The sequence below is a fragment of the Herpailurus yagouaroundi genome, unplaced genomic scaffold (assembly GCF_014898765.1).
Source record: "Herpailurus yagouaroundi ecotype Mexico unplaced genomic scaffold, PumYag 186, whole genome shotgun sequence".
Classification (NCBI taxonomy): domain Eukaryota; kingdom Metazoa; phylum Chordata; class Mammalia; order Carnivora; family Felidae; genus Herpailurus; species Herpailurus yagouaroundi.
The window spans coordinates 41232637-41256304 of NW_024412417.1; the positions used below are offsets into that span (position 1 = coordinate 41232637).

Sequence of the window (23668 nt, forward strand, 5' to 3'; positions counted from 1 at the left end):
ATGAACTGAGGATTGATGGAGGGAGGTGAGTGGGAGATGGGCTAGATGGGTGATGGGCATCAAGGAGGGCACTTGTTGAGACGAGCAGTGGGTGTTGTATGTAAGGGATGCATCACTGAATTCTACTCCTGAAACCAATAGCCCCCTACATGTTAGCTGACTAGAATTTAAATAAAAACTTGAAACAAACTAAACCAAACCAATAAATAAATAAAGGCGGTAGATGGCAAATCCAGACAAGGGCAAGCTAGTTCATTGCCAATCAACACTCTTGCCAAGAATAAAACAAAATCAGGATAGAATGTTCTTTTTAAAAATAACTATTCAGGGGCGCCCGGGTGGCGCAGTCAGTTAAGCGTCCGACTTCAGCCAGGTCACGATCTCGCGGTCCGTGAGTTTGAGCCCCGCATCGGGCTCTGGGCTGGTGGCTCGAAGCCTGGAGCCTGTTTCCGATTCTGTGTCTCCCTCTCTCTCTGCCCCTCCCCCGTTCATGCTCTGTCTCTCTCTGCCCCAAAAATAAATAAAAAACGTTGAAAAAAAAATTAAAAAAAAAAAAAACTATTCAAAGTCACTGGAACACTACTTAGTGAGAGCACAGGGACCAAGACTCCAAGAAGAAGAAAAGCTCAGAAACATGACCCCAAAATTTATGCTACTTCTTCCTTCATTTCATTTGCTGATTCAAGCACAGAGCTTCCAAGAAGCTTGTGAGGCCGGGGAAAACAAAAAAGAGAGCTCAGGGCTAATGAAAGATAAATTTCCTCAATCAAACACCCTAGACTTTCCGTTGTAACCCCTAAAGGACAAAACCCTAAGAGTTGGGGAACACGGGAAACAGACTATCTCTCACAAACGCTGAAGCCTACCTTTGATAAATGGGGCTTGTCCAACAGAACTTTCTGCAGTGATGGAAATGTCCTCTATCTGTGCTGTTCAATATGGTAACCAGGAGCTACCCGTGGCTACTGAGAACTCAGAATGGAGTTAGCGCAACTGAGGAATGGAATTTCTAATTTTATTTAATTTTAGTTATTTTATTTTTTTAAATGTTTATTTTTTTTTTTTTTATTTTTGATACAGAGAGAGACACAGCATGAACAGGGGAGGGCCAGAGAGAGAGGGAGACACAGAACCTGAAACAGGCTCCAGGCTCTGAGCTGTCAGCAGAGAGCCCGACGCAGGGCTCGAACTCACGGATTGTGAGATCATGACCTGAGCCGAAGTCGGACGCTTAACCGACTGAGCCACCCAGGCGCCCCTAATTTTAGTTATTTTAAATTTAACTGTAAATAACCACAGCAGGATTGTTTCACCTGAACAGAGTGACCTCACCCAAGATCTGGCCTGCTCCCCAGGGTGACCCACATCAATGAATAGTCCACACTAGAGTATAAAGTGAAACCTCTTGCCCCAATTCAGGACAACTTGGAAAAACTATTTAAGGCTCAGATCTCTCAGTGGGTTAGCCAAGGCTCCCCTGGGACTGCTTCACAGCTCAGATTCTCTCTCCAACAATCCCTTCCCTTCCCTATCCTTCCCTTCCCTATCCTTCCCTATCCTTCCCTTTCCATAGGTGTGAGCCCCAAGAGCACTCCTTAACGAAAAGTCCTGCATGCTAATCTCCAACTCAGAGTCTGGGTCCCAGGGGATCCAACTTGTAACATTTGGTGCTTGGAGTAGCTCAAGAAAAATAACATGTAGAGATTGAAGTTGTCCAGCTAAGAGTTAACAGAGTTTGACTAGTTTGACTAGTTTGATTAGATCTAGTTTGACTAGATTCCCTGAATCCTAGCTGAGCCTCTCTCTAGCTGTCCTCTTCTAGTACTGAGAACCTGTCCAGTTCAGCCCTCACAGCTGTACTGAAGGGACCTGTGTCCCAAGGGTCATGATGTCAGGGTGGGGACACCCTGTGAGTTTCTCACCTTAGCCATCCATTTGGGGAGCCATGCATCAGGGGAGGTGTGGACAAGCCTTCCCATGGGGCCCGAGCAGTGAAGTTAAAGGGGGTGTGGTTAGCTCTAGGCTGTAGGACCTGGGTCCCCAGTGACAGACACACCCAGTATTCCTTAGTAAACCTATTTCTATTTACATCTGTGATATGTGGCTCCATCTAAAGAATGGTATCAAAGACTAGAATCCCCTATTTTTCTGGCATTCAATCTCCAATAATTTTTCTTTCCTTATCCACAAAAGGAAGATAAAAATACCCACCTTGTATGGTTTTCATGAAGAGGAAATGCAATAAGGCAGGTAAAGCATTTAGCCTAATGCGTCTAATGCAGCAGGTACTTAATAAATGGGATCCATCAAGTTTGAAAATCAAAATAAAGAATCATATATTAACTGTGATTCTTCAACAATGGATCAGGATGTTTTGGCCCAAAATGGAGGCTCCATACATCCCATCAGGGAGAACATAAGCCCTACTCTGTCTGGGTTGCTGGGTGGGGGGCTCCCGGGCAGTTCTCCAGCTTTGTGCTGTGGGAAAATACCTTGCCCAATTTTTCCTCTTTCTTTGTAAATTGGAAAGACCCTGGTTTTGAGAGCAAGGCCCCTATTTATGTACTTACAACATTCTTGTGGTATACACCTTATGGTTATCACATAGCTACAGTTCTGCATGATTCGGACTTTTTCAGGGGTGAAGATGGCCCCTGTGCACAGCACAGAGGGTCTCCCACAAGCAGATAGTTTGCCCTTTATGGCTCACTGTCTAGATCCGCAAAGAATGAGGAACACGACGAGGCGCACTGGAAACTGGCGGTGGGTTAGGGAACGGGTTTGGACACCGTGAGATGGAAGGGTAGGGACAGAAGAATCCGACAGCGGATAATCTACGATCTGATGGAGAAGAACACCGCCCTGGACACACAAGACTTGGCTCTTCATCTGTTTTCCCACTGTGCTCCCGGAGTCTTCATTAATTTCTTCCTCAAAAATCCATCCTGACTCAACTGTGCTCAGGCCCCATGGGAGCAGCAGTAGGGGCTGAGATGGGCCTGAGACAGGGCATCAGAGCCCGCCCAAGGCCCCGCTTTCCCAAGGGATGGTGAGCACCCCACCTGGGCTAGCTAAAGATTTTTCCTTTCCTTTGTTCACTATGCTCTTTAATATAGAAGCCAGAGAGAGGGCTTTTTTTTTTTTTTAACCCAGTGAGCTAACCAGGGTGGGGGGACCTTTGCCCAAATGGAAGAGTGATTAGCTACATCTGGCAGAAAGCACCTGCCGGCCGTTATGGTATCTCAAGTGCTTCCTGTCTGTCAGACTCGGTTCTGAGAGCTTTCTATAAATTACATGTTAAATATTTACAACCTGATGAGAAAGGTAGTTATATTCCCACAGTATATATGAGAAACTGAGGCACAGAGAGGGTAGCCTCCCAAGCTGACCCAGCAAGCTTGTGACAAAGTCAGGATTTGAACCCAGGCAGCGAGCCTCCACAGTTTATAATCTTAACAGCTCTTCTACGTTGTCTCTAGAAAAGTACAGAAGAGGGGCACCTGGGTGGTGGCCCAGCTGAGCGTCTGACTCTGGGTTTCCACTCAGGTCATGATCTCATGGTCTGTGGGTTCGAGCCCCAAGTTGGGTTCTGTGCTGACAATGCAGAGCCTGCTTGGGATTCTCTCTTTCTCTATCTCAAAATAAATAAATGAATGAATGAATGAATGAATGAATGAATGAATAAATAAACAGAAAGAAAAGAAAAGAAAAGAAAAGAAAAGAAAAGAAAAGAAAAGAAAAGAAAAGAAAGAAAGAAAGAAAGAAAGAAAGAAAGAAAGAAAGAAAGAAAAGTACAGAAGGGGAAAAAAGAAGCAAGGCCTCAGAACACGGAGGAAATTCGACAGGATGCCATGTGGCATGGGCTCTTTGAACAGCATGAGCAGAGAAGTGACACAGAGCTCCTGGGGCCCCGAGGGGCTGCTTCCAGGAGAAATGGAGGAGAGCCCCGAGCGGCCAGCCCTGCGTCACCCAGGTGGGGGCTGGGAGTGGCCCAGCACAGAGGGTGGATGAGCCCAGAAGGACTCACTTTAGGAGGTGTGAGGGGCACACTTTACCCTCACACCCTCCCCTCCCTGGGCACCAGCCAGAGCCCCGGGAGCCCAGAAGAGCAGCTACAGGAATGGGGAACCTCCGTGTGTGAGGATTCTGCTTTTTAATTTAATTTTTATTTTGCTTTTTAAAAATTTTTTATTAGGTGTATTTTTGAAAGACAGAGAGAGAGAGAGAGAGAGAGAGAGAGAGAGTGTGCACAAGCGGGGAGGGGCAGAGAGGAGAGACAGAATCCCAAGCAGGCTTCGAGAGCTCAGCGCACAGCCTGATGAGGGGCTCGAACTCACAAACTGTGAGATCACGATCTGAGCCAAGATCAAGAGTCAGAGGCTTAACCGACTGAGCCACCCAGGTGCCCCCATTTTGCTTTTTAAGTAAGACAGTAAGCAACTGTTTTCACTACCCGTCCTCCAGACGGATGTCAAGACGTTGGCTTCTCCAGTACCCGGAGACGGAGAACAGAAACCCAGGCACTGAGGGGGCAGGCAGAAGACTGAGGCCCTGGAAACTCCTCACCTGACCTCACTGTTGGCCATGCCCATCCACCCCTTTGCCTTGGCCCATGCTCGGCCCTCTGCCCAGGATGCCTCCTGTCCCCGTGTGCCTTGTCCCGACCCTCTGCCACTTACTCTGACAACACCCAACTCCAGCGCCCCTCCCCCGCCATCCCCAGGGGAGGTGACCTCTCCGCTCAGCCCCCACAGCACCTAGTCCCCTCTCTTACAGCTTGGCACAGCTTGGCACGCAAACCCATGTCCTCCCAGAGCTTCCTTCCCCGGCAGCAGGGAGGGTGGGCACTATCCTCTGCGTTGACAGAGATGAGGGAGTCAGGGGCCAGAGGGAGAGGACCTGCTCACAGCCCGTGCTCAGTAAATACTGGAGACTATCCTAGCTCCCGCACAGGCATCTGGGCCCAAGGATCACCACCTCCCACTGACCTTGGACTTCCTAGCCAGCTTCACTGAGCACTTACCCCTAGTGGACGCCTTCTCACTGCCCGGGGACTTCACGAGCTGTCCTTGTGAACTTCATCCCCCAAACTCCTAGTATGACTTAGAGGGCCCAGCGTCATAAGCTTCTACACCTGCAAACTCTCCTCCCTTTCCCCCGTGCCCTTTCCTCTCCCCGCCGTTGTTCTAGCCACATGGGCTTGCTCACGATTCACTGGCATGGAAAACTCTTCTCTCCACCTTACAGCCTTCACATGTGGGTGCCTGCACCTGAACTTTCTCCTGCCCCCCAAGCCCCCGCTCTGTGCCCCCCGTCCTCCCACCACCTACCTGTCCTTCTCATCTCACATTCAAGAACAGGTGAGTCCCACACCCTCAGAGCTCCTTTACATGCCTGATGGCATAAACACACGTTGGGACCATATTTTTATTTTTACTGTAATTCATGTCATGCGTGTTTCCCTCCCTGTGTTGGCTACTTGAGTATAAACGGAGCTGTCCCTATTTCTTTCATCACGGCAGCCCCGTGCCTGGTGTTATACCTGCCAGGCATCGGCTTCCTTATCTATGTAAACATATATATTATAAATATTTATATTTGCTGACTAAATAAATGAAAAACAAGATAAATGAAAGAAGTGGCTACTAGAAGGATCTTAGAGTAGATAGCCTTGAGAATCCCTTCTATTTCTAGCTTCAGCACGAGCATCTCTTTGGACAAGAGGGAGAGACTCAGGTTCTGTTTCGAAAAAGTCCTCGGAGACAACTGGGCTTTCCCTACCTCTGCTGTCTGGTGGCGGTGACCAGGGTCCTTCCGGGGTAACTGTGCCATCTGTGGAGGTATGTGTTCTGGTCCCTGTCCCAGGGAGTGGCACATACAGAAGCTGGAAGGAGCTCATCGTGAGTGAGGGGGCAACAGGCCGGTCAGAGCCGGCCGGCGCGGGAGCCCTCTGGAAGGAGCCAAGAGCAAATGAGCATCTAAAGGCCCCACAGCTGCAGGGGAGGAGTCCAGATGGATTCTCCCAGGAAGCGAAGCTCCACCACAACAAAACTGCTCCCCTTGCCGTTTGCTTAACTCACCCCCAGCAGCACAAAATGGCTTCCCAGCTTTGTTTTGATCCACTCGATTGAAAATAAATATTGGGCCCAGCTGTCTCCACTCGCTGATCTAAGCGATGAAATCTTGACCAAATAATGGACTCGTTCCTCACCTGCAGACGGTCTCTCCTCCTCCCTGAGTCATCGCCCAAAGGAGCTGAATGGATTTATTTGAATTTATGTTCTGGCCCCTAACTTTAAACACTAAACTAAAATGAAATCGATTCAGAATATTGGACCAAACTGGCTGTGCTACTAACGAGTTAACTGGCCTTGGGGAAATCATGTAGCTTCCCTGAAACTTGGCTTCTCACCAAGAACACGCAGAAGCAGTACAGCGTCAGGGTCGAGAGGCAGGCGGACTTAGACTGGCTCCCATTTCTGCCACTCGGTAGCTGTGTGACTGTGGACTCGTCACTTAACCTCTCTGAGCTTCAGTGTCCTCTATAAATGGAGATACAAAGATTACTTGCCTACTATTGCCAGGGGTGTTGTTAGAATTAAATAAGAAAATGTACGTAAAGTACTTTGTGCATGCCTGGCACATGGTAGGGACCTACGTAATTATAGAAGCAGCAGCAGTATTAATATCCCTAAGATAACATAAACTATAAATCACTATGTAAATATGTCATATGTAACTATGATCAAGATCATCATGATTATCAGCCAAGCCGAACCCGGTCTTCTTCATGAAGACTTTTCCTAAAAACTGTCATCTACTCCATATTCAAAATGTCCTCTACTGGTTCCAAACCACAGGTGGCTCACTCAGGTCACGCCTCCCAGGCTGGGGGTAGGGGGCAGGGGTGCAGTACCTGGTGGAGTCTCCTAACTCAGGGGCTGGCTCCCATCAATGGGTCCAGGGACTTCACCTGGAGTTCATTCCCGGAACTGAGCCGTCTCGCAGGGACCCCGTCATACCAACATCCCCCTTTCTCTCACCCGCCCACACACAGAAAAACAAATGCATATTTATAAGTAGTTGTGAATTCTCACCCATCCTTAAGACTGGGGGACAGTAACTTCACATAGGAGAGCACAACTTTTCATCACCCAAGGCCCCCTTTGCTGGTTGGGGGACCTGGGAAACACTCGGCGTGAGTTAAGTGCTCAATAAATATTGGTTGAGTGAATAAATAGTATTAGTGATTGGATTGTTGGGATATCAGTCATCTATTGAACAATAATGCTGCAAAACAAGCCACCAAAGAAGGTTCTGCAACTATGGCCCCCACGTCCCTGTAACCAACTGCAAGTAGGTTAGGGAGCTGTGTCTGGCTGAGGGGTGATGTGATTTGCTGAAAACACAGAACAGCTGGCAAGATCCTGATTCCCTAGCACCTAACCCAGAGCCTCTCTGATCATCCCAGGTTCTCCCAGGTCCCTTCAGTGCTAAGAGATTTATCAGGCAGTCGTAGAACCGACAGAGGCTAGGGACTCATGGTGCGTACACACAAATTCGAGCTTCCCTCTCGCATGAAGAACGCGCACAGACTCCTGCACAATGAGCTGGGCCAGCCTGAAAAGGCTCCAGCTGAGCTCTAGGAGGCAGAATCTGGGCCAGAGCTATTAATGGGCCACATCGAGTGAGAGGCCAGGGAGTGGGAAGGGCTCCTTTGGGGACAGGAGTATGTCTACAAGAGGCAAACCATCCATCCCAGCCACTGCAAGGGAAGCCATCTACTTGGCACAAGCATGTATCACCCCACAAGGGAGGGTTCCCCTCTTCTGGTTCACAGATCAGAAACGTTCAGGTGGTAGGTGACTCAGGTGCCTTCTGCAAGCCTGGATCCGGGGCTCAGAATGGTCTTCACGGGTCCAAGATTGCAGTTACACACACATCAACCCCTGGCAACAGAATTAACTGTAAAAGATCTTGCAGAATTCTATCAAAGCATCACTTATGTCCCCTTCCCGGCTCCAGATAACCAGTTGTGTAGAATTTTTCAATCTTTGGCAGTTGGCTCACACAGAATCTGAATAGAGGGCAAGGCAAAAATCAGCCTCTGCCCCAGGTCATTCCCCCACAGGGACGTCTTCCTATGTCATACAATTTGAAGATGTGGAATGGTCACTATCCTCTTCGGATGCACCCACTCGGTCTGTAAACATGTATTTGGCATTATGTGCCAGCCACTGGTTGGCCTAGACATCAGGGTTCAGAATGAATACCCCACAGTCTCAAACCCTCCATCAATAACCTACTGACAACCCTCCTAAGGCTGTTCCCCCCCTCCATTTAATAAGGAGAAGAGAATAATAAACAATTATAAAACCATTTGGGAAAACACAGGAATGTGTATAAGAGGTACACAGCATGAGATTAACAAATGAGCTTGCAGGTCAAGGTGACGTTTAATGCAGGTCCTGAAGGATGAAGAGGCAATCCTAAACCGAGAGGAATGTATGTGATGGATGCCGTGGGCTGGCTCCAAACCCCTGTCCATCAGCCTGCTGGGGGAAACTGGGAAGCTCCAGCCCCCATTTCACAGACTCACTTGCAGCTAAGGTCTGGGTACAAATTACATTCCACCATTTAGATGCCTTTGAGTGGGATGTGAACAATAGAAAAGAACTAACCCAACCTCTCTGCCCTCTTTTTGGACTGCTTCTGCTGGCAAAGAAGGCCACGGGAACGTGAGGAGTTTCTGCAAGAGCATTTCAGGATCTATCCTCCAGTTCTGTCTTCCAGTAGGCATTTGAAATGATAACAGAGGTCCTTTTTCCCAGAAAAGCTCACCTGGAAGCTTCAGAAACATAAGCATCCCTGGTGAATTGATTCTATGCTGATCTGAAGGTGATTCCTTCCAGTGATTGTGTTAGCATTGAATTCCTTGTACTGAATGCCTTTCTACCTTTCCTTAAAATACTTAAAGTGATTTCTATTTATTGCACTCAACTTTGGCTTATTGGAAACTTAAAACCAAACAGATGCTTAAAGATGGAAACTTAAAATTTTTGTCCTGAGCTTACTGGGTTTAAAGGCAAGGACAATGCCATTACCATTTGAAAATGGTAATGTTACAGGAGAGGGGGAAGGGGGGGGCTGGGTGGTTCAGTTGGTTAAGCATCTGACTTCAGCTCAGGTCATGATCTCTTGGTTTGTGAGTTTGAGCCCCACGTCAGGCTTTGTGCTGACAGCTCAGAGCCTGGAGCCTGCTTCCGATTCTGTGTCTCCCTGTCTCTCTGCCCCTCCCCTGCTCACACTGTCTGTCTGTCTCTCTCTCTCTCTCTCTCTCTCTCTCTCAAAAATAAATAAACATTAAAAAAATAAAAAAGGAAGTGAGTTACCTGACACACAATGGCAAAACAAGCCCTAAAATTAAGACCTCTGAACTTCCAGCTATGATATTCCAGCTGACTTGCCTTCCTACCATAAACAATCCTAAAACTGAGGACAGTGTATAAGGAAACTGTTTCAGACATGTGAACTACACAAGACTGAAATGCTCAAGAAGAGGGGAATTCACAAATGAGCCTCATAATTACCCCAGATCTCCAGGAGTAAACCTCCCGACTGTGAACTGGAGTCCGGGCACAGCATGAAGTCACTGGGCTGAAGAAGCCCAGTGGCCAGAATCTGTGGCTCCGGGCACCGTATGGAGGGGAGCGGGGCGGAAGGGGACGCTCTAAGGCAGCCATAAGAGCTGGGCTGCACGAACACAGGGTGAGACCCCAGCTGCACGCCACAGACAGTGGGCTGGAGACATTGGAGCTTGAGCAGGGCCCATGAAGCTGAAATCCCACCCCCGGGAGACAGAGAGGAGTAAGACCTCATTAAAACCATGGGGCGCCTGGGTGGCGCAGTCGGTTAAGCGTCCGACTTCAGCCGGGTCACGATCTCGCGGTCCGGGAGTTCGAGCCCCGTGTCAGGCTCTGGGTTGATGGCTCAGAGCCTGGAGCCTGTTTCCAATTCTGTGTCTCCCTCTCTCTCTGCCCCTCCCCCGTTCATGCTCTGTCTCTCTCTGTCGCAAAAATAAATAAACATTGGGGCGCCTGGGTGGCGCAGTCGGTTAAGCGTCCAACTTCAGCCAGGTCACGATCTCGCGGTCCATGAGTTCGAGCCCCGCGTCGGGCTCTGGGCTGATGGCTCGGAGCCTGGAGCCTGTTTCCGATTCTGTGTCTCCCTCTCTCTCTGCCCCTCCCCCATTCATGCTCTGTCTCTCTCTGTCGCAAAAATAAATAAACGTTGAAAAAAAAAATTAAAAAAAAAAACCTTATTAATACTGAGGTAACAGAGGGCCCTGATTTAGTTTTAAAGACCATACCTTAGAGTGAGGCCCATACTAGACACATCCTAGAAGATCCTAAAATCAAGACATGATAAGATGTACAGCAGACTTTAGAGACTGGGTCCTCTCCAAATGATAGGATTTCATAAACATCTTGGACTTTTCACAGATTAATCTTAACAAGGCACAAAATCTAACCAACACAGATTCAAGATGGTTGGCTATCAACTGAGTCATCCTCCAAAAAAATAAATAAAATCAACACTCTCCACTTTGTTCAGTAAAAAGTTCAGAAGTACGACACATGCAAGCAAATAGAAAATATGACCTATAGTCAAGAAAAAAAAAGTCAATTAAAAATCAAGGCTGAATTAGCACAGATGTATTATTTACCAGACCAAACCCATAAAGCAGCTATCGTGTTCATTAACTTAAAAGAAAATATAATCTAAATGGGTGAACAGAATCTCAGCAATGACATCAAAACTATATAAAAGAACCAAATGGAAATTCTATCATTAAAAAATTGAGGGGCGCCTGGGTGGCTCAGTCACTTAAGCATCTGACTCTTGATCTTGGCTCAGGTCATGATCTTGTGGTTTTGAGATTGTGTCCCACGTTCAAGCTCTGCACTGACAACACAGAACCTGCAAGGGATTCTCTCTCTCCCTCTCTCTCTGCCCTTTCCCTGCTCTCTTTCACTCTCTCTCTCAAATTAACTTTAAAATTTTTGAAATATGGGGCACCTGGGTGACTCAGTCGGTTGAGCGTCCAACTTCGGCTCAGGTCATGATCTCACGGTCCGTGAGTTCGAGCCCCGTGTCGGGCTCTATGCCGACAGCTCGGAGCCTGGAGCCTGCTTTGGATTCTGTGTCTCCCTCTCTCTCTGCCCCTAACCCACTTGCATCCTGTCTCTGTCTCTCTCAAAAATAAATAAACATTTAGGGGCGCCTGGGTGGCGCAGTCGGTTAAGCGTCCGACTTCAGCCAGGTCACGATCTCGCGGTCCGTGAGTTCGAGCCCCGCGTCAGGCTCTGGGCTGATGGCTCGGAGCCTGGAGCCTGTTTCCGATTCTGTGTCTCCCTCTCTCTCTGCCCCTCCCCCGTTCATGCTCTGTCTCTCTCTGTCCCAAAAATAAATAAAAAACGTTGAAAAAAAATTAAAAAAAAAAATAAACATTTAAAAAAATTAAAAATTTTAAATAAAATAATTGGATGGGCTTAACAGCAAATCAAAAGTTATAAAAGAGTCAACAAAGTTGAAACTAAATCAACAGCAATTCTCCAACAGGAAGAACAGTGAGAAAAATATTGGACAAAACAAATGAACAGGGCTTTTAGGACAACATCACATGTGGAATAAGAATCCCAGAAGGAAACCAAAATGAGATAAAAAGCAGGAATTCTTAAAGCCCTTAATAATCTATTATTAAGAAATTAAGAAATTTAAGAAATTAAGAAATTAAGAAATTTACAAAATGTTCAAAACAGACCATCCTCTGCAAAGTCTGCCAAGTTTATTTGACCCCAGAACTTTTGTTGCACAGAGCATATCACAGAACCATGTTCTACGGAATTCAGTCTGGGAAACATACCCTTACAGACTGGACATGCAGGTCAGGCATTTCTTGGGAAGGTTAGCTCAGGTGAGTGAGTGATCCTGGGCTCCCCAGGGTGATGATATTCAGGGGATGTGTAGGAGTTACAATGACAACACTCTAGGAGGTCAGGGAGGACACAGAAAGGGACGTGAGAGTGGCTGAAGACAAACACCTTCCACAAGCCAACCCTGGCTCGGAGCCAGCTCCAGCTCTGCTTAATGACTTCGGGTCCACAAGCACCGCTTAGTACCATCAGCACCGGCGGTCCCCAGGGAAATCTGCGTCGAGGACTCAGAAAACTCATTTCCACCAAAGAAGACAGGAACCTTGGAGAAGCGCCAAAATCTGTATGGAAAGGATTGCTTCGTGTTTTCGTTTCATTTTCTGAAAGTGATGGTATTGTAAGGAAGGCCACCCAATGCAAAAGAAATAGCACAAAACCACAAATCACAGTTCTCCAGATCACAGCCAAGTCTGACCAACACTTCCTATGTGACAAATGGAAGGACACAGAGAATATTAAAGAAAATCTACTGCAAAATATAAAACAAAAATTCGCAAGTAATGACTCTGAGACAGGTCACGTGGGTCGTGCAATAAAATCCTGCAAATAGATAACCCTTTCATTTACAGAGTACTTGCAAGTTCATTACCACATTGCATGCTTATGACACCCCATGAGGCGTGTGGCACCTTTTCTGTTTTACAGATGAAGAAACTGGGACTCAGGCAAAGACTATGAATTTCCAGGGGCTACCTAATTAACAGCAGGACTAAGACCCAAATGCAGTTTGCTCCTCCTAATAACCCACTACTTTCTGTTAACAAAAAATATGTCAGTGAGAATCTATCTATGGACTTGCCTATTCTGGACCAGTCATGTAAGGGGAACCACACAATATGTGGTCTTCTTGACCAGCTGGCCTCCCTCAGGTGGCATAGTGTTTTCAAGGCTCATCCGTGTTACAGCATCTATTGTACCAGTACTTCCATCCTTTTTATTGCTGAGTAACATTCCATTGTATAGACATACCACACTTTTTATCCCTTCATCAGTTTGTTTTTAATGTTTATTTTTTGAGAGAGACGGAGAGACACAGCATGAGCAGGGGAGGGGCAGAGAGAGAGGGAGACACGGAATCGGAAGCAGGCTCCAGGCTCTGAGCTGTCAGCACAGAGCGTGACGTGGAGCTAGAACTCACGAACCGAGAGATCATGACCTGAGCTGAAGTCAGAGGCTTAACTGACTGAGCCACCCGGGTGCCCCGCTTCATCAGTTTTGATCAGTCATTTCAAACAGCTGAATGGTAGTCTGTTGTCGGTGCCCTTATGGTTACAGCTGATCCCCTGATGGTGGACATTTGGATCTCCAACTGTTTGAACTTCTACAGACAACACTTGCAAATCACATATTTATAAATATTTATTTATACACATATGATAATGCCCTTAAACTTGTAAAATGGAAACTTCTGAGTTAAGAGTATTCATGGACTTAAGGCTTTTTGGTGTATACTGACAAATTTCCCTCCATGGAACAGTGTTTCATAAAATGGATTTATCATCAGTATGCTCAGTCCTATATTTCTATATAAAAGGATCAAATGGTAATTCTAGAATTGAAAACTGAAATAAAATAATTGGACGAGCTTAAGAGCAAATCAAAAATCACAAGAGTCAATTAATTGACAGCTGATTCTGCCATTTACATGGAAATACATACAGCGACAATAGAAAAGAAAATCTTCAATGAGAACAAAGTTGGGGTGCCTGGGTGACTCAGCTGGTGAAGCATCTGACTCTTGATTTCAGCTCAGGTCATGATCTCATGGCTTTGTGGGTTCAAGCCCCACATTGGGCTCTGTGCTGACAGTGAGGAGCCTGCTTGGGATTCTCTCTCTCCCTTCATCTCGCTTTCTCTCTCTCTGCCCATCCCCCACTTGCACTGTCTCTGCCTCTCTAAAGTAAGTAAATAAAAACTTAAAAAACAAAAGAACAAAGTTGAAGAACTCAGACTGCAGATTATCAAGATTACAGTAATTAAGATGGTATGATATTGGTACAAGGACAGAAGAAAGACAAATGGGGGTGCCTGGGTGGCTCAGGTGGTTAAGCCTCCAGCTCTTGATTTTGGCTCAGGTCATGATCTCACAGTCTGTGAGTTCTAGCCCCGTGTCGGGCTCTGCACTGGCAGCATGGAGCCTGCTTGGGATTCTCTCTCTCCCTCTTTCTCTGCCCCTCCCCTGCTCATGCTCTGTCTCTCCCAAAATAAACATTTTTTTAAAAAAAGAAGAAATACAAATAGAACAGAATAGTGAGTCTAGAAGAATACCCACACAAATATAAAGTCACCTGATTTTGAACAAAAGTAATATGCAGAGCCATAAAGATGAGATATTTTGTTCTGTTTAATAGATGATATTAGAACTGTAGGATACCATATAAAGGAAAAAGTATATCATGACCCCATACCTCACACCATAAACAAATCAATTCCAGATGAATTATACATCTAAATGTGAAAGACAAAACAATAATGCTTTTCGATGATAATACAGAAGAATAGAAACATGACCTTGAAAGAAGCAAAATTTTTCTGAACAGGACACGAAAAACAGTAACCACTAAGTGGAAGATAATACATTGGACATTTTTAAGATTTAAAACTTTCTGTCAAAAATCACCACTGAATAAGATATTTTCAGTATGTACATCCAACAAAGGGCTCATGTCCAGTATAACTAGAAAACTCCAAATCAGTAAGAAAAATACAGATAACCCAATAGAATATGGTTAAGAAAACTGAATGCAACTCCACAGAGAAGATATTAAAATGACCAAAAAACACATGAAAAGATTCTCCACTGGTGACAGAGAAATGCAAATCAAAACCACAGTAAGGACCAACTACAAGCGTACCAGAAGAGTTTAATTTTTTGTAAATGATGAGTATTTACAGTAACTGAAACTTTCTTTCTGTGCTGCTGACATGAGCTTATGGTAACACAGTCACTCTAGAAAACTGTTTTCAAGTACTTACAAAAGCAAAGGTGTGCCCTGAGACCCAGAAACTCCATGCTTAGGTATATACCCAACGAAAAGAAATACCCCTATGCACCACAAGACATGTAAGCAACATTATTCACAGTACTCCAGTACTGGAGGAGAAAAAGTCCAACAACCAAATAAATAAATCAGTAAATAGTGATATATGCATATAGTAGTAAATGGTGTGGCAATAAAAATGAACCATTGCTCCCATCCAAGTATGAACCAGGCCTGACCCTGCTTAGCTTCTGAGATCTAAAGATTTTGTGTGTGCGTATATATATAATGAAATATATATTATATATATGAATATATATAATGAAACATATATTATATATATGAATATATAATGAAATATATATTATATATATAATATATAATGAAATATATATTATATATATGAAGATATATAATGAAATATATATAATATATATGAAGATATATAATGAAATATATATAATATATATAATATATAATGTGTGTGTGTGTATATATATATATATATATATATATATACATACACATAATGGAATACTACTTGGTGACGAAAAAGAATGAAATCTTACCATTTGTACAATGTGGATGAAACTGGAGGGTATTATGCTAAGTGAAATAAATCTGTCAGAGAAAGATAGTTATCATATGATTTCACTCATATGTGGAATCTGAGAAACTCAACAGATGAACATAGGGGAAGGGAAGAAAAAATAAGATAAAAACTGAGAGGGAGAAAAACTTGAAGTTTTAATTTTTTTTTCAACGTTTATTTATTTTTGGGACAGAGAGAGACAGAGCATGAATGGGGGAGGGGCAGAGAGAGAGGGAGACACAGAATTGGAAACAGGCTCCAGGCTCCGAGCCATCAGCCCAGAGCCCGACGCGGGGCTCGAACTCATGGACCGCGAGATCGTGACCTGGCTGAAGTCGGACGCTTAACCGACTGCGCCACCCAGGCGCCCCTTGAATTTAAGTTTTAAAAAATTAACTATTGCTACATATAAAAGCATGAATGAACCTCACAGATAAAATGTTGAGCCCAGGAAGCTAAAAACACGGGAAAATAAACACTACATGATTTCATTTATGCAAAGTCCAAAACAGGTAAAGATATTTGATGGTAAATGAGGATCATGGCTAATTTTTTGGCAATAGTGATCAAGGGTCTGTTTTGGTCACACCGGGGTATCCACTTTGTTGAAATTCACCAAGATTTGTGCTTAGAATTTATGTTCTTTTCCACTTGGATATTATGCTTCAATAAAAAGTTCATTTAAAAACAGGTGATACCCAAGGCCACTGGGTGAACTTTCAGGCCCCACTGTTTTAAAACAAGTCCTTGTGTGTGTCTCTGTACTCACCCAATAGCACTGCCCACCATCCATCTGCAGAAGGAGGAAGGAGGAAGGAGGAAGCAGGAAGGAGGAAGGAGGAAGCAGGAAAGCAGTGCGGTCTGACGGGCAAGGAGGTCGGAGAGGAGAGTGGTCCAGGAGAACAGACTCTGGGAACTCAATGGTCTGGAGACTCAGCTGTGCTTCTCAGCCCCTTGGCTCAGGAGGACTGGCATTAGAGAAACAGGGGCGAGCACTGCTTCTCTGTCAAAAGTCGGGGGACAGCAGGGAAGGTAGCACTTCCTGCCACCTGCCACCAACTGCCACTGAGTCAGCTGAGACCTGGTTCTTTCTCCATCACACAGCCATGGGCAAGCGATACACCTCAGTCCCTCGACCTCCAGAAATGGTTCGAAACCATCATTAGGAGAGTAGCAACCAAAGGCCAAATTCCATGCAGAGAAAATTACTTGAGGGTGTCAAATGTAATAAGGAAAGTGCGCATTATTTAAAACGAGAAAGAGACCACAGAAGGTGAAGACTGCCTACAACTCAGAGAAAGACTGTAAGAATGCTCTTTGAGCCCATGCCACCTTTCATTGAGTTGCTTCTCTAAATCAGCTCTAAATCTCAGGAAGGGTGTGACAGTCTTTCCCTTGGCTCCGTACGGGTTGTTTTCTCCCAGGGAAGGGGACTCGGGAGGGTGCTCTGTACTCTTCCCTTGTAGGGGAGGTGCACGCGGCTGTGATCTCCTCTGCCCCACAGTGAGAGATGAAGAGAAAACCTCTCCTCGCCGATGAGGGGAACTGGGGAAGGGGCCTAGTTCCTCCTTATTCCAAATGCACAGAAACAAACACCGACACGCTCAACCCTGACTAAGTTTTCAGCGGTTGCAAACTCAAACACTGGTGATGGGAGCAATCCAAGAGAGTCAGAGGGTGGCAGATCCAATGATGTGGCCTGAAAATCTAGCCACCATGTCCCAGCGCACCATGACATGCAAGATTCCAAGCCCAGAGAGGCTTTCCTGCCCAAATCTGGAGTCAACCTCTACCTACACACTTCGACGCTCACGGTACTCTCGTCTTCTCTCCTCCTTCATCAGCACACTCGCTCTCTCCATTAATGCACTCTTCCCAATTGACAAAGCATTCTGTCCACCCCTCAGAAATCCTTAAATCCACAGTGTGACAGATTGAGACGATGTGGAATACATATTATGTAAATTGCAATGGCCTCTGGCATATGTGGTAACGTTCATTCATTCATCCACTCACTCACTCGATCAACAAATATTTACTGAGCATCTGGTATGTGTCTTTTCTCCTTTGCTAAATCTCTGGCTGGAGTGGATGAGTCCAGAAATGAGAAAGCAGGAACATTATAGGGTCAGGGGTTCCTCCATTCTAGATTTCAGTCAGCTTTCTCCCCAGGGATGGTGGGTAGCAGGTCAGTTTTGACTAGCCAGAACTCAGTGATCCTTTTTCTGCTAACAGTGCCCTGGTTTCCCTCTGGGAGACGACCCCACTCTTAATATATAGGCTTGTGGCAGCACAGACTCCATGCATGGCTCGAGAAATAGAACACGTGACTCAGCTAAACCAATCAGAGAACTACCCCGATTTTGCTGCTGTGATGGGTAAAACACAAGCCGGTCAGTGTTGAGGCACAATGAAACTTCTGAGAAAGAAACCATGTTCCACTGGATTTGAAATTATAGGAACATGAAGCTGGAGCTGCTGCAGCCATTTTGTAACCATGTGGGGAGAATCCATCCAAGAGGGGAGAGAAAAAGAAGCTGAGAGGCAGTGAGGGGAAAACTGGGTCCTGTTGAGATTGTTTAAGTCTCTGAGTCAAACCACACTTGAATCTGTGTCTACCTAGAGTTTTCACATGAGCCAGGAAATTCCCCTTATTATTAAGACACTTGGAGGGGCACACTTTGTTGTGCTTGCAACAGAAGGGTACATATCTGCTGTGCCAATTATCTAACATAAACAAGAAATCCCTCAAATATGAAGATTAATGTCCTGATAACCCCCCCCCCTGCCGCAGGTCTACATGAGAGTTTCATATTCCTCCTCCTAACAGAACCTTGACCTCATTGGCCTTTAACAGAAGAAAGAGATTTTCCATGCCCATCCCCAATCCTCAGCCAGTAATTTGACAACAAAGGGCACCAGGTCTGACCCTCTTCTCTTATTCCAAGATTTCTCCCCCAGCTGGACGATGGTGGAGAGGTGGGCAGTCTTGCCCAAATCACAAAAGCCCTCACAAAATAGGTTACCGCCATATTTCTGGGACTGAGTTCTTTAGGAACCCAGGAAGGCTCTGTGGAGTCACCATGACCAGAGCCGGCCTCATGAGCTTCCACAGCCTGTGCTCCATCACTGGCCTTTTCTGACTGCTGTACACAAAGGAAGCGGATGATTCTCTTCACAGTGGGGCCACCGGCTCTCTCCTTCCAATCCATTAAGCATGGCGTGGAGCCTGTAACTCTGCACACGCCATGCTGTTCTGTATAAATAGGGACCATCCATCAGAAATGTCACAGACAGGAAGCCAATGAAGTTTCTACAACCAATTTACAATCAGGATCTGCCGTGAAATGCACACGGAAAATGCCTTAACAGATTGAGACGATGTGGAATACATATTACGTATGGCCGACAGAGCCCTGCTAAATCTGGAGGATGAAGCGCAAAGAAGAAAAAGTGGAACACCCGCAAAAATGAGAGAACAAATGAAATGCAGGTGGGGTCTATATTCACATTGGAAAATGGAAACAACAGTGTGGCAAATAGAAATAGTGTAACGATGTCCCATTTTTCCTCCATTCTGCAAAGTCAGCAAACCAGGGGCGCTCTTGCAAATAAATGTTCTTCTTGATGCTGAATTTATTACCGCCAGGCTAAAAAGTATAAGAATTGAAGATTTCTATTTAGACAGAAAATAAATTTAACCAAGGGGACAGCAAGGCGTGTTTTCTAAGCCTCAGCTGCCAATTCCCTTCAACCCTGTCTCAAAAGATTTACTCACAAGTGTAAAATTCCAACCTGGGCTCAGCGGGGTGGCTTAATTTTTAGAAGCTTGAAAACTACTTTGCAGGGAAAAGAGGAAGTTTGTCCATCATCCTCATCATCAACATCCTGAACATTCAGGCTCAAGGCATGGCCTTGCACAGAGGAGAGACACAAGACATTGTAATATAATTATTCAATTTATTCTAATGATGACTAGCGGTATCTTTCTTTCCATAGATGTTGATGCAAACGAAAGAGATGTTTAAATGCTGACACAATCTTCATCAATATCACCATCAATACCACCATCATGATGCCAGACGGTACTTAAAGATCACTGGTTTTACTCCAGGGACAAGAGGGAGTTCATATAAAGTGAGTACTATCATATGCCCCCTTTAGAGCTGATAAAATCTGGACCAGTAGAGGTTAAGAATCAACTAAATGATAGACTCAGATCCCAGCACATCTTTCAGATGCCAGACCGTCAAGAGCTGTGGTCCCTGGATCTCCTGCCACTAATCAAGGGCATTTATAAGCCCCTCAAAATGGGTTAGGTATACATTTTCTTCTCCAACATCTCTGAAACATCAACATCCCTCCTCCTTGGAGCATTCCTACAATCAACGACCTTCCCAGTCAAGAATGAATCAATCAAACGAGCTTTTAGTAAACATGGAACACTGATAACGGTAGCTGACTTTGCCGAGTGCTAACTGTATGCCAGCCGGTGTGTACATCATTTTATATATGGATTATCGCACCCATTTATCACACTGTCCCCATGAAATATCTGCCATTATCGTCAACACTTGACAGGTAGGAAAACTAAGCCACGTATGGTGCGCGTGAGCCCAAGCACATCCATTTACCAGGAGGCAGAGCTGGGAGCATTCTGCCCCCACTCTCTCCCAAACCAGAAGAGCAAGGCTTTCTTGGGCTCTGCTCACCTGAAGCTGCCCTTGCCACATGACCCATGACCTCCACACAGCCTAAGCGCATGATCAGTGAGTGCTCAGCTGTCTTCTTCCACTTCATTAGCAGCGTCTGATACACTCGGGCACCCTCCCACTCTTAGCACACACGCTTCAGTAGTCTCTGGTGATTCTCGACTCTTTCCCCGTCCTGCTCGGTCACCTTGATGTCCCTCCCCATCTCCCCGACCTTGAAATGTTAGAGAATCGGGGCTCAGTCCTCACACCTCCTCTCTGCTCTCTCCACTCACTCCCCTGGTGGTGTCCTCCAGGCTCAGGGCTTTAAAACTTTTTTTTTTCAAGTTTGTTTATTTATTTTTGAGAGAGAGAAAGCATGAGTGGCAGGGGCCAGAGAGAGAGGGAGACAGAGAATCCCAAGCAGGCTCCACACTGTTAGCACAGAGCCCGATGCAGGGCTTGAACCCACAAATCGTGAGATTATGACCTGAGCCGAGGTCGGCCACTTAACTGACTGAGCCACTGAGGTGCCCCTCCAGGCTCAGGATTTTAAATACCATCCATAGGCTGATGATTTTCAAATATGTTCTTCCGTTCCAGACTCATCTCCCAAATCCTTAAGAGTATAGTCTACCAACACCCAATACAGATATCTTAAACTGGATGGGTCCAAAACAACTCCCACTGTTCAATGGACAAAAATCCACCCCACCCCCCACTGGCCCAGTCTATGCTGCTCCCCATAGAGCAACTTTGCCCTTGGAGTCACCAGAGACAGACATCGTGGGGTCACTTTTAACTACCGTCCCTGCCATACCTCATGCCCCATCCATCAACAAACCATTTGGGGGCTCCATCTACAAAACAGATCAGAACGGGGCTATTTCTCATCACTCCGCTCACCTGTACCATTTTCCCTGAGTTATTATGTAGCCTCCTAACCGGCCCCCTTGCTCTGCCAATTCCTTTTCCCCCAAGTCTGTTCTCCATAGAGCAGCGGGAATGGCAGCCTGCTACATTAACCGCCCCAGTAAACAAGGTCTTCTGGTATCCGCACTGTGCACAGTCCCATGGAGACTCTGGGCTTGGCAATGTGACTTAGGCCCTGGGAGGCAAGCACAAACTCACCGCATGTTCTCCAGGAACGCTGCCACCATCTTAGAAGAGGCAGCCTCCTTGGATGAAAGACCACATGGAAGGAGAGGGCCAGCCGTCCCAGCTGAGCCCAGCCCCCCAGCTGGGTGAGCTCAGGTGAAACCAGCACAAGCAAGGCCTAGTCACCTCAGACAAAGAAGCCACCAGCAGCAGACCACTGAAACAAGGTGCTTTCAGAACAAGCCTGCTCGGTTCACCCCTCTGCTCAAAATCCTCCGATGGCTCTCCATGTAACTCAGAGCCAAAGCAGGGTCTTAACAATGACCTGGAAGGCCCTCCGGCCACCTTTCTGATGTCACCCCCTGTCACTGCCTCCTCACTCCTCAAGTTCACTAGGCACGCGCTGCTGCCTCTAACAGGGCTCTCTTCCTCCAGTTATTCCCCTGCCCCTCCCCGCTTCCTCCCTCCTAGAGAGGTCTCCTTGAGAGCCCATGTGAACCAGCGCCCATCCCTTCCTCCTCACCCCATCGGTACCTGTCACTGGTGTACCACTCTGTGTTCGCTGCCTGTGTCCCCAACGAGAATGCGAGCTCCTTGAAGGCAGGGACTCTGTCTTTGTTCTCTGCTGTATCCAAAGTCCAGAACAATGCCTTAATCCTGATAATAATCAACAAAGAGTTGTTGAAGGGAACAAAAAAATTGGAATCAGAGAATCTAATGAATCTGTTCTTTAAAAATTTTTTTTAACATTTATTTATTTTTTGAGAGAGCGAGAGAGAGAAAATGAGTGGGGGAGGGGCAGAGAGAGAGGGAGACACAGAATCTGAAGCAGGCTCCAGGCTCCAAGCTGTCAGCACCGAGCCTGACGTGGGGATCGAGCCCACGAACCACGAGATCATGACCTGAGCCGAAGTCGGACGCTTAACCGACCGAGCCACCCAGGCGCCCCCTAACACACCTGTTCTTAACAAAGACACTGCACTGAATCTGTAAAGAAGCTGCTCTAGCTAAGTGCTGAAGGGAGCCAAGAAGTTTACGTACGTGAGCTGGTCTCATCTCCAGTCCTACCCTGGTTCACCTCACAGGCAGAGCCCCACCCAAGCCCTGAGCCAGTGCACGCCTGGGAAGGAAGACTTGAAGAAAGCTCACCGTCACATGCAAGTGGCATCTAGAAGAATCTTGATGCCGAGGCCTGGTGTCTCATGTGCCCGGCAAAAGGCTCAAAGACAGGTGTCCCTCCTCCCTGCAAGTGGCTGCCTGTCCCCTCCTCCACCCTCTGTGGCCTCTTCCATTTGATCTAGTTTCCCTTACCTAATGAGTACTCACAGGGAACCTACTCTTTGCCAGCTCTAAGAACACTGCAGTGAGCAGGAAGCACATCCTCATGATACCCACAAGACAACCTATTTCTTTTCACCACTGGCATTCAGGGTGGAGTTGCTCAGCATCTTATGGGGCTGTCCAATGCATTATAGGACATCTAACATCACCAGCCACTCAAAATCCAGTCGCTGTGGATAACCAAACTTCCCTTGTCCATTTTCAGTTGTTTGCTGGGATGGCAGAGTCATCCCTGATGGACAACCTGGGGACAGGCTGCCCAGCATGGGCCAGAGCCCTGCTTGCCGCGCTCTGTTACAGGTATTCACTGGTCTGTCTCTCCACCTTGACACTGAGCTCCACCAAGGATGGTTCCATGACTTGATGGCCTCTGTGTACCCACACCAGCACATGTATGTGACACAAAGGAGACCTGAACATGTCCTGCCTGCCTGGTGGGGCTTCATTCCAAATCCTACTCTCCCCAGGGCCAGCTCTTGATCCCCACCTTCCTCCAAAGCAAACCCTACAGCACACCCCCAACCATCTCGCCATCATGTGGCGTTTACCCAATGCTCACCAAATTCATAGTTGAATGAGTGAGTCCTCTGGAGAAGTTCATGATATATAGAGAGAGGACAACCTATTAATACTCCCAGGATGGTGTGTAGGGTGCTATAACAGAGAAACATGATGGGATATTTAGGGGCAGAAAGGAGATCCCCCCCCTTGGCCCCCTCCCCAACACTGTGAATAGAAAACCTCAAGGTTATAAATTACACCTCATTGTGTTTTGGAATGATAGAGTATTAAGAATAACTTTTCGAATAATTCTTTCAAAACTATCTCAGAGATCAATCACTGCTCTCTACACTCTACCAGTAAGCAATCTGATTCCTGAAGCTCACATATACCCCGAATGGATTTGTGTGCCTCCAGACACGGGAAATGTCAGCTGGGGCAGCTGGGCACCAAAGATGAAAAGTCAAT

The 23668-nt window shown here is 46.3% G+C and overlaps 1 long non-coding RNA gene across 1 annotated transcript in view; it reads right to left on the minus strand.

Annotated features, from left to right (window-relative positions):
* LOC121043020 (uncharacterized) overlaps positions 1-23359 on the minus strand; it is a 312549-nt gene extending 289190 nt beyond the window's left edge. Inside the window, exons 1-2 of the long non-coding RNA XR_005796641.1 lie at positions 23259-23359; positions 21893-22015 (exon numbers count right to left, since the gene is read on the minus strand). This is a non-coding gene — a long non-coding RNA (uncharacterized LOC121043020). The remainder of the gene's footprint in view (positions 1-21892; positions 22016-23258) is intronic.
* Between the last annotated feature and the right edge of the window lie 309 nt (positions 23360-23668).